This window comes from Ochlerotatus camptorhynchus, unplaced genomic scaffold, assembly GCF_037179485.1.
Source record: "Ochlerotatus camptorhynchus isolate MF236.1 unplaced genomic scaffold, CSIRO-AGI_Acam_v1.1 ptg000312l, whole genome shotgun sequence".
Lineage (NCBI taxonomy): Eukaryota > Metazoa > Arthropoda > Insecta > Diptera > Culicidae > Ochlerotatus > Ochlerotatus camptorhynchus.
Genome location: NW_027040800.1, coordinates 1657919 through 1676608, shown reverse-complemented (window position 1 = coordinate 1676608; position 18690 = coordinate 1657919). Strand labels below are relative to the sequence as shown.

Genomic DNA, 18690 nt, shown 5'->3' with positions numbered 1-18690 from the left:
AACGTGGATTACTCAAAGTGCCTCGCTCGTAACCGTTCCAATGCAGAACAGAATGATTTTCAAATCAAAAATGGCAATGAGATGGATGTTACCACTAAAACTCGTCCGAAAACTTTCCCAGTAATTCAATCCAACGCAAAAAAAGTACTTGACATGATGGGTCTCTCTCGATGAACCCGATACCGAGAAGGCAACGATAAGGTCTTTATTTCGGAGGAAGACAAAATTCTGGCAAAAGTTTACAATATGCTGAGAACGATGGATGCAGAGGATCAAATGCTTGAGGAGCATTCGATGATGAACATAATATAACCGACAAAGAGACTTCTGAAATGTGCTTTCAAGAACATGACTATGATCTGGAGACTGAACCAGTGGATCTCGTCCAAGACTTCGAAGAAAAGTTGAATGACCCTTTATTCGATGAACATTTGATGGAAGATCAAAGGGACACAACAGAGCCTTGCAATGTGCAAAAGAGTGTAGGGTAGGATGGTGCAAAATGCACCCTTTAAGCAAAATCGTCAATGGCTGGCGAATGGAAGCTAAAATCAAGAAGAAAGTAATGGCGTTTGGTTCATTACCATGTTTTCTACAAAGATCGAGTGATTTAGAACTACAAAAGGATGATTTTCCATGACTTTCAAGGTTTTTTTTAAATTGCTTCCAAAATGATAGCGGGGCAAAACGCCTGATTCATGATGCAATATACACCACAACATTGGGACAAGACGCACGACAACATTGGGGTAAAATGCACCCCATGGTAAACAAACCATAACCCCTGCAAGTAGATAATGCAAAGGGATGCGGTATTTCAAATGATTATTTCTTTATGTTACATCAGAAATAAGGTCTCAAAATCTCAATAGAATGTTAAACTGTGATTCATCAAGTAAAATATCTAAAAAATATACGTAAATTTTTTAATTTTTTTTTTGTGATACATGATGATAAAAGCTTAATTTACAGTCGATGATTTTAACAACTGTGTCCTGTTTTGCACAAAATGCAATTTTTTTAAGGAATCAGTAGGTCAATACATGATTTTATGATCAAGAATTATTTGTTAAACCTCCAGTTGAAAACAATCACAAACCGTTACCCGGAAAATGCATCTGAGGAAAAGTTATCGCTGTTTTTCTATAAGTGGGCATTTTACCCCAGGGGTGCATTATGGGCTGTTCTCCCTTACTAGCTGAATTCCTGGAATCAACCGAAACTCCCAAACGTACAGGAACACTACGATTCAAGCGTCGTAGTCCTGCTGTCATAACATCGCGCCGTAGACTGGAGTTCCACAAAGCCAAAGCTGAGGAGAAAAAGAAGGAAGTAGAAGAGAAACAAAGAAAAGCTGAACTAAGAATGAATAAGAAGAAACCGCCTCGTAAACCTAAACATTAGCTTGTAATGCTGAAACACTGGTGTTGAATTTTGATCTCCGTATTTTCTTCCACTTGAGGATATTATTATTTAACCCGGTTACAGATGATTTGAATAAACTTGTTTATCTAAGTTAACGCTTGAAGGCTACAAACCATAAAAACGAAACATAAAAGATTGATAATTGTTGTGTTTTATATAATCAATGAAGGTAGTATTTTGCTAGAAACAGAAATCTAAAAACGTACCAAATTCCAAAAGTTTCCCTATCTCCCAAATGAATTTAACTAAGGGACTATTCATAAACTACGTAGACGCTTTAGGGGGGGGGGGGTAGCTTGGCAAATGCCTACGGTCCATATATTTTTTTAATTTTTTATGAGACTATGGAAATGGGGTGAAATCTCTCCAAAATCGTCTACGTAGTTTATGGATAGCCCCTAAAAAGAAGGAATGTTTCGGGTTGGAAAATTTCTCGACTTCCCTGGGCATAGAAGTATGATTGGACTTGCCACACAATTATACCAATGCAAAAATGGTACAGGCATCGAAAGCTCTCAATTAATAACTGTGGAAGTGCACTAGAACACTAAGTTGAGAGCACACAATAAGCTAATATGCGATACGCAATAAGCTTGAAATGCGAAGAAGGAGGAAGGAGGAGGACTGCATACATAGAGGCAGGTCTCCATATTAAGATTAACTTCTGAATGATTTATTTTTTATGGTATATTATTGCGATCAATTGTTTCCTTATGTTAACTCTTATGCATAACGTAAAACGGGGTGTAATTGATCAGCGGGGCAACATTAATCACTGAAATTTCTCGTGATATGTTTTCAAATGCAATATGATTTTCGTTACTAAGCGCAAGAATCTTTCTATACATTGTGAAAATATTATACATAAGCACAATATTGAGTATACTCAGTGATCAAATTCACCCCGCTGATCAATAACATCCCGTTTTACGGTTGAAAATTTCCCCACCAAGACGGACCTAACAAATGCGAGATAGGAAGAAGTGATCGTCCTAATTAATTTTAGGAGCATAGGTTGAAAGAACTTCAGCGTGTCCAAAATATATTCGTTCACATTCAGTGTGTCCAAAATAAATTTTGGAAACTGTCCAAAATCAAGTGGAAGGGTCCAAAATATGTGAATATCATGATGTGAAAAAAAAAATATATTGGATATATCCCAAGTAACATTTTGGGTTTTATTAGGGTTCTGTAGACCATGATTTAGACTTGTAGAATGATAAGAAACCTCAATAAAATTTACAATGTTACTTGGGATGTCAATAAATAAAACATCTAGTGACAATTTACACACAAGAAGAGTAGCTTTCGAACACAACCGCATGTAAATTGCATAATAATAGTAAATCAGCGCCCGCACAGTGGAAACGGACACGGAATCAGCGCATTTTCTCCATTTTGCCCGCATTTGCTAGATGTCCCTGACTGCCCCGCCGCTTCGTCGAAGTCGCTGCTTTGAATTGCCCAGTATTTTTTCGATTGGTCGAAATTCCGAGCAATTCGGAGGATTCATAAGCTTGGGGTAAAAATCGATCTGGCCAAATCGGGCCAAAATATGTCTTTGACCCTATGCTTAAATGCTTGGATAAACGGCAATACACGCTCTTTCAGACATTCTTCGATGTAATCTTGAGATGTCATCGTCGAGGATGTGACGAATGGTTCTATTTTCAGGCCAGAACTGCAAATCGCATGCCAAATCATGGCCTTCTTCGCGAACTTGTCGGCAAACACGAACTTGAATCTTCCCGGCAAATCCCTGTGTCCAGTCGCAGGAAGCTGCTTAAAATCGAGTTTGACGTATGTTTCGTCATCGATCAAAGTGCAGCCCTTGTGTTTCATCAAAACACTGTCGTACAAGAGCCCTGCACGCTTTTTGGCCACGGAATTCTACTTCATGTGCCGTTTCGGATGTTTACTGGATTTGTACGACTTGTATCCTTCCCTGGCAAGGATGTTCCGCACCGATTGAAAGTTGGCGTTGTACCCTCTGGCCACATCTCGGATCGAAAGACCGGCGTTGACTTTAACGCACCTCAACACCTTGCTGCCCAGCTGACGATCCCTGGTTCCAGTTTTTGTTTTTTCGTAGGTCCGCTGATTCCTTTCCACACTCAGGGCTTTCTTGTAGGCAGGGCGTCACAATATCAGCTTCAATCGACGAAATCGATGCGACGAAGAGACTGTTGGCTTCCTTTTAGCAAAGTCGAACAGCCTCGCAGCATTCTAGAACCTCAGTCGGTGTGCACAAACAAATGTTCAATCGCTTGTCTCTCTTTCTCCCGTCGCTCCATTGGTCTTTCTTTCAAGTTTCTGTGAAACGGATGAGTGAAAGAGCGCTCGACTTTGATAATTTTCTCTTTCATGAAACACATCAATAAAGGTTTCATGACGTATATGACGGAAAATGAAAATATATATATAAAGCATTTCTCACGTGGATACACTTGAAGATTACACGTAATATTTTTAATTTATCTTCCATCCATATACTTATCTAAAAAACAATGATCGAAAACGGGACATATCGCATTTTAAACAAATTGAAAGAGCGGTGATAGAGTGCTCGGGAAAGGGGATTGAAAGCCATAATGAGGTTTCGTTTAACTAGAAAATCGACGTTAGTTACATTGAAAGCGATGAGCAAAGCAACGACGAGAAGTTCCACAGCCAGCCTTTCCTTCTAAGCGTCCTGCTTTTTTATTTTCGTTTCTTGCTGATAGTCTAGCTAGGCGTTATAGAAATGAAGCGTTGAACACGTTTGTATGAGAGAAACAAAACACGAGTTCATTTTAGAGCTTCGAACAAAGCCACTTATTTAGAGCTTGTAGGTTTTAAGCACTTTACAAACTGTTGTATTCGGCATCTTCAGCATTTTAGCCAGCTTCAAACAGAACCACTCCGGATTTTCCGGGTGTTTGCGCACAATATTTTTTCTTCTTTCGAGTTCCATTTGCCGTTATTTCTGAACGCGATCGACTACTTTGATCAAGTTGTTCTCTATAAAAGTGTAAACAAACCACTGTCAAATATTTTTGATTTCAAACACTAGAGGCGTGTTAGCGGCGCGCGAGGGGCGTACCAATTTACTTTTAGTCAGCCTTTACGTGCTTTCAACTTCTAGATACATTTCCACAGTTGTTAATTAAAAGTTTTCTATGCTTGTACCGTTTTTGCATTAGCATACCCTGATAGGTAAAATAAAGTGCCCAACTCATCATTTCCTTAATTCCTCTCGTTTATTTGATTCAAATTATAGTAAACAAGCTGTAGTTTTTTTTATATTTTATTTATTTTTTTTTTCAAATTTTAAAGAAAAAAAAATCAATTTGCTGGGGATAAGAAAGCTTTCGATCATGAGTAAAATCGGAGTTAATTTTGATTAACTCTGAGTAAGTCGCATTGCTCAATATCTTATTCACATACCTGATTGTTATATTGAAAACAATGTTGATACCGATGCTGTCAAGCAAAGTAAGTTGACGTGTTTTCCAGTTTGCAATGATGAACCTCGATGAAAGTATTAATTAAAAAAGGAAACTTATAATCTATAATCTATAATCTTTCAGAGATATAACTTTCGACTGTATGGGTGTTGTATGCAAGCCAGTTGAATATGTGTAACAGTTGATATGCAAAAATGACGATTTCCTGGATGGTAGCATCTAAACAAGTGGCAGCAAACTCCCAATCCATGAAGTGGGATGAGGAGAAGAAGAACAGTGCCCGGTGTTCTGCCCGACAACGACTCAGCAGCATGAAACTCTGCGAACTGTGTCTCAGAGTCGGCGCACTACCGGGAAAACTGGAGGGGCTTCGCGTACTCAGGCTTTTAAATTAATTAAAACCCGGAGCGGATCAACTTAACCACTATAATGTAGAAACATTCCTCAATACACTTAGGAGTGAGTAGTGTGGTGTGTTAGATACTCTGGCGCGTACTTTTAGGACAACTACGACAACAAATACAATCCAGCGAGTGACTGGAATTTCAGAACAATTTTGGCGACAGTGAACGATGAAAGGCTGACTGGTCTACCAGCGAATGGCGGTCTGACTAGCGCGTCTACCGTTCGTTGGCTGTCGTGCGATGGCGGTTTGGTTTAGCGGTGTGGTGTTTTGGTAATGGGCTAGTATAACCGATTGTGGAGCTGGTCCCGATGCACAGGCGATTCCTTCAGTTGAAGCTGGTTGACGACGGTAAGGTCGCACTCTGTCAAACCGGGAAGGGAATCTCTCCTTAGCGATTATGGCCGCCTAAGGCTTGATGAAATTTCTCAAACTCACTGTAGGTTTTAAAATACTCTTGCCCTGCAAGTTCAGGCAGCCCTCACCTCGAGTGAGTGGCACCAGGAATATGGGAGAAGTATACTAAACCTCCTCGAGAGAGAGAGGGCAAGCGAACTCAAGCGGGAGGATAATTTGACGTGAGATGCGCTTTTCAAGGCTCCGGATAATGACGCAAGAGCGTGTAATAGAAAACATGAAAATGAGTGGCAGAAAACCTCACTCCCGTTTATCCCAATGCTATGATTTGAGAGCAGGAATTTTACTCCTCAGAAAAATGCTACGCTTGGCGGTGTCCTCCTTCACGAGGAGCAATGGTCCTAGGCAATTAGATATCCGTACTCGGGAACCAGTAAGTGGTTTGAAAACGTACGGAAAAGGTCCTGAATCGGTGAAATCGGTGTTCAACAGGTCACTACGTATAAAGAAAAAGAGAGAGAAGGATTAGTAATTTCCATTTAATTCCACTACCTTATTTGCTTATCCTTGACAGATACGCGTATTTCGTCTACTATGTGCAGACTTCTACAGTGTCTTGTACTAATACTCGAATGAAGAAGTCTGCACATTGTAGACGAAATACGCGTATCTGTCAAGGATAAACAAATAAGGTAGTGGAAGTAAATGAAAATTGCTTATCCTTCTTATACCAATCCCAACCTCTGGTCCGACTGACCACGAAGGAGGTTCGAAACTCGGGGAGGTTACCCCTAACCGGAAAGGAAAGGGAGCATTCCCCTTTTGGCACGGTCACTCCTATATCGTCATAGGCCGAGTCAATCCTTGCCAACGAGGGAAGACGCCTGGAAGGCTTCCAAGCCACACACGAATGACAAGCCCCGTCAAACCGGCGTGCAGTCAAACCATCATTCCCCATCGTCGACAGCAGAAGCAGCGAGTAATTGCAGTACGTCGCCAGATTGTCGGCATCAGCAGCAAGGTAGCAGTAGTACGTACCGAAGAAACCCCAACAAAAACAAACAGTAGTTTCCAGCCAATCCATATCTTATCTTTAAGTTCATACTCCGCAATGATCTCTAGTCAGGTGACCGTACACTGCACATCTTGTTCACGAAGTTTCTTGGACTACCAAGTAATAAATAAACCCTGAAACCGAGCTCGAGGAGTTTCTTGCTACTGCACTTGCCGGTACGAACGAATAGTTAAACGTTATAACTTTAGAACCTAGTTGTACTTTTCACGATATACCACAATATTTATGTTGGATTTCCTTATGTCTGAAATAAGTTCAACAAGATGAGAGGGATCTTTTACAAACTGTGCAAGATAAGCTATTTATGTTCTCTAATGTCTGGACGAGTCCTGAAATAACACCACCACATCAAAAATCTTCAACAATAACACTTTAACCAATCGATCCCTGATCTGCCTTGAATCTTTTAATGTTTGAAAACTTTGTTTATATTGAAAACCAAATATGCTGTCAGATGATATTTTCTTTGCTCAGAAAATCGAGACTATTTTGATCATTTTTGAGTAAATGTGAGTAACTCAAATTTACTCACGGCAAATATATTTACTCCGAGTACAGCTGTCTTGCCCCTAGTAAATTTGTATTGAAAAAAAAAACAGTCTCAAAAAAGTAAGAGGTTTAATCCAAGACTCGATCGTAGATTTGATGTAGGATTACGTGCTCGGTATCAATATTTGGCGACTAAGTTAGGGAAACCACTTTTTGCAGGCAATCGGTGAACTATTCTAACAGTTGGACATTTGTGTAATTTTCAATAGTAACCTTTTGAAAATTGATAAAGTTTTCATTTAACCAGCTTTGTAGAAAAATTACCAATCGATTGGTTTGCTTAGAATTAAAATCCATCCACTATTGACAGTGGTCAAAATCTGACCGCTTTTCGTAACGCGGTCGATTTAGATTTTTTTAAATTGCATCCCCAATATGTTGCCGAGAGACAAAATCCTACGTCACTCTCGTAAGCAACGTGACACTCGAAAGCTATTTTGTGAAATATGACGTTAAACAAATCCCAGTTCTACATGATGATTTTGTTTGATTGTATTATTTTGTAAAGTCACCGGGAAATACCAGCTGGCGGTTTGTTTTTTTAAACGAATATTCCTTATTTGAAAACAAGCTGCTTTTTCATGGTATACAGTTTGCTAATTCAATAATAAATTAATTATCCCAACATTTACTGGCAGATGTGATGTCGGCCTAAATGCCTCTAATTTGGGCCCATACATGATTTTTTTTTTTTTATAATGCGTTTATTTTTCCAGGCTCATTTGCTATAGCTTTGCGGAGCCAATATTCATTGATTAGATTACAAAATTACTTAAAAATAACGTTAGTAAAGCGGGGGCCGATTACTCGCGGCTATCTCGAGGTTAGGGGTGACAAAGTGTAACAAATGGATGGCAGGGTACCCGATCAAAGTAGAATAACAACCTGATATCATCTAGTTAACAAGTCTTGTTATCCCAGATATCATTTTGTTTTCAGTTGTTATCGCATAACTTATTTAGTTATCAGCCTTGATCTGTTTTGTTATCAGTTGTTATCATGAAAAATTCACTATATATTTATTAACGATGCAAGGTTAGTTCAAAACTTTAAATACTATTCGCATTGAAACAATAAAAAATAGTGCTTTTAGTTCCTAATCATATTTCAGTTATCAGCGTAAGGCTTTGATATCAAAATGATAACATGATTTGAAATTTATGGAATAAATTTGTATGGCTTACAGAATGTAATATCGAGATGTTATCAATGATAACAAAATTAGTTATTTTTGTGATATCCAACGAGCATTTTTTTGTTATCACTTTTGTTATGTTGGCTGTTAATTCAACCATAATGATAACATATTCAATTATCAAAAAGTGATAACCGGGTAATAGAACTTGTTATCAATTTGATATTTTACTTTGCTCGGGTAGGGATTGTGAACACAAGGTTTGGAGAGCAATGTGCTCTTGATCTCGAACTAAGCGACACTCTGATGAAAAAGACAAACATGGGGGTACACCGATGGGCAGCTAACAACTTGAGAGAACACAAGATTACACTAACTACTAAATCCTCAGATCTATCCGTTTTAAAAACACATAAATTAAATTCAAATAGTCGAGATCTCGGCTCGCCAAGACATCTCTAACGGGTATCGCGGGTTGTTTTCCTCGGGCCCTGAGGGATGCGGATAAAACAGATCTGGCAACACGGTGTAGGGTACACGACCAAACAACATGCTCGATATCGTGATAACCACTGCCACACGCACATAAATTGCTGTCTGAGAGCCCAATTCGATAGAAGTGCGAGTCTAACGAGCAGTGATTGGACATAAGCCTTGATATAACGCGTATAAAGTCGCGGCTCATGTCCAACCCTTTGAACCATGGTTTGTTCGACACCTGTGGGAGAATAGAATGTAACTATCTTCCCATACATAAATTTAGCAATCGACTAAATTTTCAATGGCAACCAAAAATATCCATTAGTACCGTCCCAATGACGCGTTCATCTAGATAAAATTGATAAATGGCAGATTTTTAGCGATGGGCCCAATCTTAGATCCATAGGCCAACATTAGAGCCATTTCCCCTACAAAAAAAAATCTATAATCCATATTAAATTTCCTATGTAAGCGCCGATCGAAACAAACTTTTTGATTTCACTACAAGGGTAATTGATTAAACGAAACAAACGAATCGTGCGGAATGAAAGCCGAGGGAAAAACGAATTGCATCAATACATTCAGGCCTACAATTCCACACCTTCTATAGACAGGTTGAGCCTTGATAGCTAGCTGCTTGCGGGAACTGATGACCTTGACAAATGTCCAAATAATAGTCTTTAACAAATTTATGGTGCTCCTGAAAAGGATCGTTTTGTCGTGATGGTTGAGTAATGCTGAGCTGGGTGTTCAACACAGATGAGGCTGTCGAGCTGTATGTTGTTCACGAGCAATTTTCAACGCCACACGCCGAAAGCACTGATGCTACTACTACTGCTTCTGCTGCTACTGCTTCTGCTGCTGCTGCTACTGCTACTAATTTCGACGACCGGACATCACCACACACGGTAATTGAATGAGCACCGTTCAGTGAGACCGCATCTAATTCGATTTTTATATCTGTGTTAGGGAAAGCACTTTTAGCAGGCAATCGGTGATAATTTTGATCACCATTGCAACAGTTGGACATTTGTGTAATTTTCAATAGAAACCTATTGAAAATTAAAAAAAAGTGTTCATTTTAGCAGATTGGTAGCTAAATTTCCAATCGTTTGGCTTGTTTAGAATTAAAATCCATCTGCTATTGACAGAGTTATATGTGGTCAAAACCTGACCTCTTTCCGTAATGCGGTCGAATTGGTTTTTTGAAATTGCACCGCCTGTATGTTGCCGAAAGACGTAATCCTTCGTCAAAAAAATGCCCACTTCAAAAATCGATATGTTTCCATCGGAAAACTCCTAAATTGTTTATATTTTGATATTTTGACATGTCTTGAAGCAAACGGCTCGACATGGTGCACTTACTTGTACACAGGATCGCATTTGATTCAGTTGAAAAAAAAAATGGAGAACGCAGTGATTTCTAAAGCAATTTTCTTGTGTATTTGAAAATCAGTGGTACGTGATGTGCAAAACGGTGAATTGCACCGGGCTGCCGCTAGGATATACAATATCAGCAAGGCAGCGGTTGCGAAAATTCTTCTGAAACTAAAAACGTTCGGATCAGTGGTGAATCGCCTTAGCAGAGGCACGAAGTGCAAAACGGATGCATGAACGGACACCAAAATCATGCGCATAGTCAAAAAGAACCCGAAGGTAATTGTTGAAGATCCAGGAAACCCTTCAGCTATCAGTTTCCGGTTGAATTGTTCGTCGCCGTCTCGTAACACAGGGGTTGAACAAGGCCAAACGGCTTAAGTTTGCTAAGGAGCATGCTGATAAGCCCGTAGAGTTCTGGCAAACGGTTCTCTGTACGGAGAAGTTTAACCGAAAGCGGCGGATTCATATGTGGTACAGATCAGGTGAGGAGCTTCAGGAGCGCCACATCCAAAGCAAGGTGCGTCTCCATCGACCATGGTCACGATGCATGGTAATTTAGTCGCATAGGAGTATTGAGCGAAAACCTATCGCTGGTTTTGTGATATAAAGGGTACAAAGCTAAAATTTTCAAGGAAAAATATAAAACATATTGCGGCCTCTGTCTACAAACCATGAAAACCATAAAAAAAAACAAATACAATCAATGTTTTACAATAGAACATCTAATTTTTTAATATCATTATATGGTAGAGAACTACTTCGGCCAAATCGCCAATTTTGGACCTATCGAGCAGAAAATTTCAAATAAATCCATGATTTCAGAGTTAACAAGTCAATTATGCGTTTGGTACGATACTTTAGTTAATAAGCTACGGAACGAAGTCAATGAGAACGCGTGGTATGAAGGCTCGCACCCATTATTCCCAAAAACAAAAAAAAAAGCGCTCCGACCGAATCACTTTGTATCTTCATCCGATAGGCCGAAATGAATTCATTGGCGTTTCAATGGCGTTTCAAAGCTTTAGGCCGAGTTTAGAATCCGTGGGCCGAGTTTGGTGTCAAAAAGCAGTGTTAGACTTTTGACAATAGCTCAACGATTGGTTTTTCTTTATTAAATCTTACGGTACATACGAAAAGGTAAATAAATTTGAAAGCCATCAGTAATAATAAAATTCCGTTTGGTGCTAAACTGCGCTAGATTAAGAAAGACTAAGAGCGGATTGTGCTTAATAGGCCAGAAATGGGATTGTTAACCTTATTTGATACTTGCTCCAAACCATTTTTTTCCATTGATTTGTTTTTTCCGTCGATCTTGTTTTCCGTACTGAGCACCAATGCTACCGACGTGCCAGGAAGGCAGCTCCCACACCTGGACCCTACCTATCGACCCATCAACTCATGAACCGGGGACCAACGGCTTTACTTCCCATCCGAAGGAAGATAAACCATTTTTCCAAATGCCGCTTTCCAGTAATTCAAGAGGGACGCAAATTCTTCATTTCTCTGAAGATATCCAGAAATTAAATTTTCTTGAAGGCAAGCTTTGAACACCTCAGCAAAACGGTCAAGTACCTACAAATAGTCGCTTAATTGAGTCAATATCGGCTAGAAATAAGAGAAGAGCTAAATTGAATTCTTACATTTCGAAAAGTACTGAGCGGTCCATCATATTTCAACAAAGTCCCTTTCTCCAGTAATGTTTGGTAGTTTCTACCTGTAAAGCCATAGTTACTTGCTATTACGTTGACATGAACTTAGCTTCATCCACTGTTCAGTTCAGTTGTTGGATCAACAGCTTCAACACCTTTGTTAATGGCATTTATGATGGTGGACAAACCAGAACAGCTCTATGATTAGGAGCTCCATACAACATGGGTTTTTGAACGCAATTATAAAATGCGTTGCTCAGTCTTCCATTTAACGTAGCTTGTGTTTATTAAATCCAACGTTCTTGGAACCTTACTCTCTTGAGAAAGCATGGACTTACATGTGCAGCAATATGGACAAGGATAAGTTGAACTGTGATCCATGATACCTAGCGAAAGATTGTTGATTTTAGGTCACCTGGGACAACCGCTTCCAATCTGTCCAACGCGAGAAGTGTCGATCAAACTTGTACAATATTGGTGTACTTTTCCGGAATGCTGGGTATTACTGCAAGCAACTTCATCACTTCTGTATCTTTAGGTCCATTCTCCCTTTTACGCTTCTTTTCTACGATAGATAACGTAATCTTAAATGAGCCTCCTCCCCCATCTGCTCTTATCTTATGGAATACATCGGTATTTCTTACATGTTCAACATACTCGAGTAAAGCCTTCACGTCGGTACAATATATGACTGCTTTCATCCCCTTAGAAGACCCCTTACTGGACTGCTCAAATTCGAATGGGAGATGTGTAACAGGAAAGAACTCCTTGAGCTTCTGGTTCATATCTTTTATCTTTTGGGGAAGATAAAAAGGGACTTCGATGCCCATTCCTCGGAGGACACTGCTTAATTGCAATGTTTTCCATGTGCTCAAATTGCATTTGGTTTGTATTAGGAACAAGTCGTCAACAGTTTCTGAAAAACATGCCGTACAGAATTTTGAAGTGCGCATCTTTTCGGAGACCAACTTCACTGAAGGCTCTCACTCAATGTTACACGAGTAGCTATACATACGTCACATTGGTAATTCATTCCACTCCTCGTTGAAACACGTTGACCATGTTTATTCTGATGCGCTTCTATGAGTTGATTTTGATCACTTAGAGAGAAGGAACAACGACTACAAATTGTTTTCGGTTAGTACCAACTTTTTGCGTCGATGTCCGATAGATAACGTTGTTTAATTAGGCAAATCGATTTTTCGGTTAGTTTTCGCAAATTAGTCTTCTTTAGGCATGAAGCACAAACTATGTCCTGATTGTCCTCATGATTTTTTGGTTTCATTTTAGCACCAACTACATGTGTATTTGAAAAGCGGACTGGATTTGACAGAGCGATCCCGAATGAACTTGTCAAAATTAAAAACAAAAATAAACACGTTGAATTGCAACACAGCAAACCTGTTGCCAACTTGCTCACTAAAGTTATTCATTGAATAAAAAAAGATTGTAACAGTAAGGTCATCCAAGAGACGTTTCTCAGTGGAACTGATAGCTATAAATCCATACAAAGAAAAAATACTAAACAAAATTTGAGTTCTTTTTACTTAATTTTGAGTTGAGCCTCTCACTTGCACTCGTTCTGGTTGTCAAAAAAAAAACATAGATTTGACCCAACGATATACTAGACGGTGTGAAAAGGTATTTTATTCAATATAGTCCCCGTTTAGCTCGATACACTTATTCCAGCGATTTTCCAATTTCATGATCCCGTCCGAAAAGTAATTTTCCGAAGGTCTGCAAAATACTCCTCCGCGGCGTCAATGATTTCCTCACGTGAGCTGAATATTTTTTTTCATGAGCCATCTTTTGCCACGCGACAAACACGAACTTGAATCTTCCCGGCACATCCCCACGTCCAGTTGCGATGTAAAACTTTTGACCAGGAAGCTGCTTAAAATCGAGTTTGACGTATGTTTTGTCATCGATCCTAGTGCAGCCCTTGTGTTTTGTCAAAACACTGTCGTTACAAGAGCCTTGCACGCTTTTTGGTCACGGAATTCTGCTTCATGTGCCGTTTCGGAAGTTTACTAGCTTTGTATGACTTGTATCCTTCCCTGGCAAGGATATTTCGCACCGTTTGAAAGTTGGCGTTGTACCTTCTGGCCACATCTCGAATCGAAAAACCGGGGTTGGCATTAACGCACCTCAACACCCTGCTGCGCTACTGACGATTCCCTGGTTCCAGTTTTTTCGAAGGTCCGCTGATTCCTTTCCACACTCAGAGTTTCCTCGTAGGTTTTGAGCACTCGACAAACTGTTGTTTTCGGCATCTTCAGCTTTTTAGCCAGCTTGGAACCGGACCACTCCGGGTTTTCCGGGTGTTTGTGCACAATATTTTTTTTAATTTCGAGTTCCTTTTGACGTTAGTTCTGAACGCGATCGACTACTTTGATCAAACTTTCACCAGTTGTTCTCTATAAAAGTGTAAACAAACCACTGTCAAAGATTTTCGATTCCCAACACTAATCCTTTGTGTATTTGAAAATTAATGGTTCGTGATGTGCAACACGGTTAATCGCACAGGGCTGCCGCTAGGAAGTACAGTATCAGCAAGGCAGCGGTTGAGAAAATTCTTCTTAAACTGACAACGTTCGGATCAGTGGTGGATCGCAAAACGGTGGTGCAGATCTGGAGAGGAGCTTCAGGAGCGTTAAATCCAAAGCACGGTACGTCTACATCGACCATGGTCACTACGCATGGTATTCTAGTCGCATAGAAGTATTGAGTGAAAACCCGAAACTTGATAACTTAAAAAAAATAACTCAAAAACGAAAAAAAAAACATCGCTAATTTTGTGATATAAAGGGCAAAAAGCCTAAATTTTCAAGGAAAAATATAAAAACATATTGCGGGCTCTGTCTTCAAGCCGATTCAAAATAACATTTTTTTTATATCCTTATATATTTCTTAAAAAGAATTTTTAATTACGTTTCATTTGTTATTTTGCTCTTTGAAATCGACCCAGCCGTTATGAATTTTTGATAAAAGTCATTTAAAAAACGATGTTTGGACCACCCTAATATGGAAATGGTCTAATATTTTGCAATCTTGCAGATCTTGAAGCATATTTTAGTACATAAATAGAGATCTGAAAAAAATCTTGATCCCAGAATGTTGAATATTAAATCCGTCACTTTTCTATGTTCGGCCTAATAACGTTTGGTCTAAAGATATAATGATATTCTGTCCCAATGGCCCTTCGACCTATGGAATTCGGCCTAATGGCCCTAAACCTCTTGTAGATTTCTTTCGATAACTGAGAATCATAAAAAAAAATAGGTTGTTGTATCTAAGACACGACCGTAAATTTGACGTAGGATTACGAAAGGTAGTTTTAATGTCACAGCAAAAGTATAGTGTATATTAAGTTGATTTCTCAACTCGTTATCAGAGAAAAAGTTCGAAAGGTTGAAATTCGGAAGCAAATTAGAGAGTTCTGTTTGTGAGGTTCACTGTCGATGTCCATGTAATACAAGCCAATCCTGAACGGTATGTCTTGGATACAAGCTCTTACTCTTAAGTTAACTCTTTTATCAGTCAAGCTTGGAAGCCAGTTTAGAGCAATGCTGTAGAAATTTGTCCTCAATATTCTTGGAGATGATAGTGGTGCGGGAATGAAATATGTATTAGGGGAAAACACATCACTCACAGAATCACGACGAACAACTGAATCCGATCAGCGGTTGAGGGCAGCCATGATAGCTAGCTGCTTGCGGGGAGCCTATCGTTGTGTACTGGAGAACACCACCACTCACCACACGATTGAATAAACAACGGTTGTTGTGACCAGATGTAATTTAATTATGAAATCTATGTTAAGGAAAGCGCTTTTCGCAGGCAATCGGTGACCATTTTATGATCATAGCAACACTTGCACATTTGTGCAATTTTCAGTAGTGACATTTAAAAAAATGATAAATCCTAAATTTTAACAGAATTGTAGAAAAATTTCCTATCGATTTGCATATTCAGAATTGAAATCCTTCATCTCTGGATCAAAATCAGACCACTTTCATGCCGCGACTGACATTAGATTCTGAAATTGCACTTCCAATGTTGCCTTAAAAATATATGATATGTAAGATTTTAACATATCGGAACAGACACCCGATGATGACCTTGACAAATGTCCAAAAATACTCTTTATCAAATTTATAGTGGTCCTGAAAAGAACCATTTCGTCGGGATGGTTGAGTAATGCTGAGCTATTAGAGTGTTCAACACGGATGAGGCTGGCAAGCTGTAAGTCGTTTGGAACGAGGGTGACGCGGTTGGCATAGATGGCCCACAGCGACTCACGAATATGGATCCCCATCAGTAGCGGTGAGGCTTCTTCCTTCTTCTACGGGGATTGGACGCTCATGTGGGCTGCAGCTCGCTACTTGCGGACAGCTTTTCATTGGGTCCGAAAGCACTGCTGCTGCTGACGACGACCGACCAGACACCACCACACACGGTGATTGAATTCGATTTTGAAATCTGTTTTAGGGAAGCGCTGTTTGCAAGCATTTGGTACTAATTTTGATCCCCATTGCAACAGTTGGACAATTGTGGAATTTTCAGTAGTGACCTATTGAAAATTAATATAGTGTTCAATTGAGCAGATTTGTAGCTAAGTTTCTAATCGATTGGCTCGTTTAGAATTAAAATCCATCTGCTATTGACATAGTTATATGTGATCAAAACCTGACCTCTTTTCGTAATGCGGTCGTTTTTGGTTTTTTTGAAATTGCACCCCAAAAAAGAAATTCAGCGTATTAAAAAAGAAAAAAAAACCGACTCGTGAGGTGCACTACACCAAATCAAACTCTGGTCTACGAGAACAAATATTAAAGCACATTACTAGAGTCCCTGCCACAAGCACTTCATCAGCCGATGACATTTGATATCCCACCAATTCCGTCAGACAATTCCTTGCATATTTCACCATTGCTTCCTGACCAATTCAATAGACCGAACAAACATCCTGAAACCTTCAACCACCGTTACCGTCGACCGTATCGATTGGGGAGTGTGTTATTTATAAAAGGCGAACAACTTAACTCGCACATGCCACATCCATCCATCCATCCATCCATCCAACGGCCAATTGTGTGTGTATGTGCATAGAGGCAGCACAAGAAAATTAAAATACTATTCTTTTCAACCCCGTCCTCGCCAACGTCGTCGACGGTTCGGTTGTTCAGTGTGCACCTCTGTGCTATACCTATGGTTCTTCACTTTGTTGCTTCCGACAACGTTCATCACAACCCCGGCTAAGGTTTACCTTTAATTTGCGTCATAAATATTATGAGTACATGATTCGGTACGGGAAAAGTTTTTACGGGTAAAAGATGAAAACGAGGAAGGATACGTAAGCAATTTTCTGTTTGTGCACGACCCAAACAACCCGTTTGATCCCCCGTCTATCGATTTTCTCGTTCACATCTAAACGGAGCATAAAAACTTACATTGTGTTCGGGCGGTGCTGGTCTGGTTGAAGTGTCCTTTGATATATTTGATCGTTATAAAATACAATCGAAAACTGCTGATCACTTTGCACCTTTTCTTCCGGATTGATTCACCGTCGCCGACTTGGTTTCCATAATCCAAAATCAATTATATTCGACGAAAGGGTTGGCAAACATCAGTAGTGTGTTCGAAACACGTATTCTTACTACTAATTCCTGGTACAGCTACTATTCTATTCACTACGTGCTCTGTGTAGGGTAAAACTTTGCTTCATTCAACACTTATTTCATAATGCTCTTATCTAATGGAGCCGTAGTGACCTTTACGTAACACTCTATGCCTATGTGGGTATGGACTATTGATCTAATTACTGGAACAAGCGACGCACGGGTAAGCATTTCACACTTAGAATGGTATATTATATTCTACGGAATTCAACGGAATCGAGAAAAGCACACTATCTAGCACAATTACAGCTAGTGAGACGTAAGTTGTCTTCAAACACAATCTTCTATCAAACTCGCACATCGATAAACACTGAACGACTGTCAACCGCTGGAGAGACCATCACTTCGTAGGCAATCCTCCGATAATCGATTTCCATGGAAAAACGTGCAGACTATTACTGTATTTACAACTCATTATCCTCCTCTCGTTGATCCACCCGCACTCTTCAATTCACTGGAAAAATGGCTTCCTTCGTCGATCAACTACCTCCCGGAGGGAGGGAGGGAGACGATTATGAAACAATATCCTCCGACTCCAACTAATTCCTAGTGGCTACTCGGCTAAAATTCACCGAAAACACTGAAAAACAATCCATCCACGGCTTCGAGAACAAGGACGCGGCAAACATTAACAATCCTTCTTCGGAGCAGTAGGTTTCTCCTTTTTAGAATGCACTTTTCCTAGAGCACACTATTTAGAACAACGATTTCTTCTAGCCTTCTTATTCGTTGCTGTTGATGCTACTACTAATGCTTATTGCTGCTGCTGCTGCTGCCTCACCTCTATGTACTGGGAGGTGAAGTGCCCTCTCACTATGTACAGACAGGTCCTCCCTATGTACCCAGGGAACATATGATCACACACACTCACACTCGGTGGTCGTAGCGAAACGCGGAGACATCGCATCAGGACAACAGTTTCTCGCAGACTGAACGGAAAATGCGAAGCGCTCTTGGTAATATACGATGAGGAGGATTTTCACACGGCTTTCTCCCGAGCGATGGGAGAACTGAGCAGCGGGTGGAAAATGCTCCTTCCGAGAGTGGACGGGGAGATTCGGGAGATTATGGGAACACAATTTGCTGTTGAGTCAGGCCGGGAACGGATAC

At 39.9% G+C, this 18690-nt stretch overlaps 1 protein-coding gene across 4 annotated transcripts in view; it reads right to left on the bottom strand.

Moving 5' to 3' along the window:
- The window catches only part of LOC135707424 (uncharacterized), a 505282-nt gene extending 486795 nt beyond the window's left edge, over positions 1-18487 (bottom strand). For all 4 annotated transcript variants that reach the window (XM_065229240.1, XM_065229243.1, XM_065229242.1 and 1 more), the window contains exon 1: positions 17353-18487. The gene's annotated coding sequence lies outside the window, so the exon portion shown is untranslated. The remainder of the gene's footprint in view (positions 1-17352) is intronic.
- Between the last annotated feature and the right edge of the window lie 203 nt (positions 18488-18690).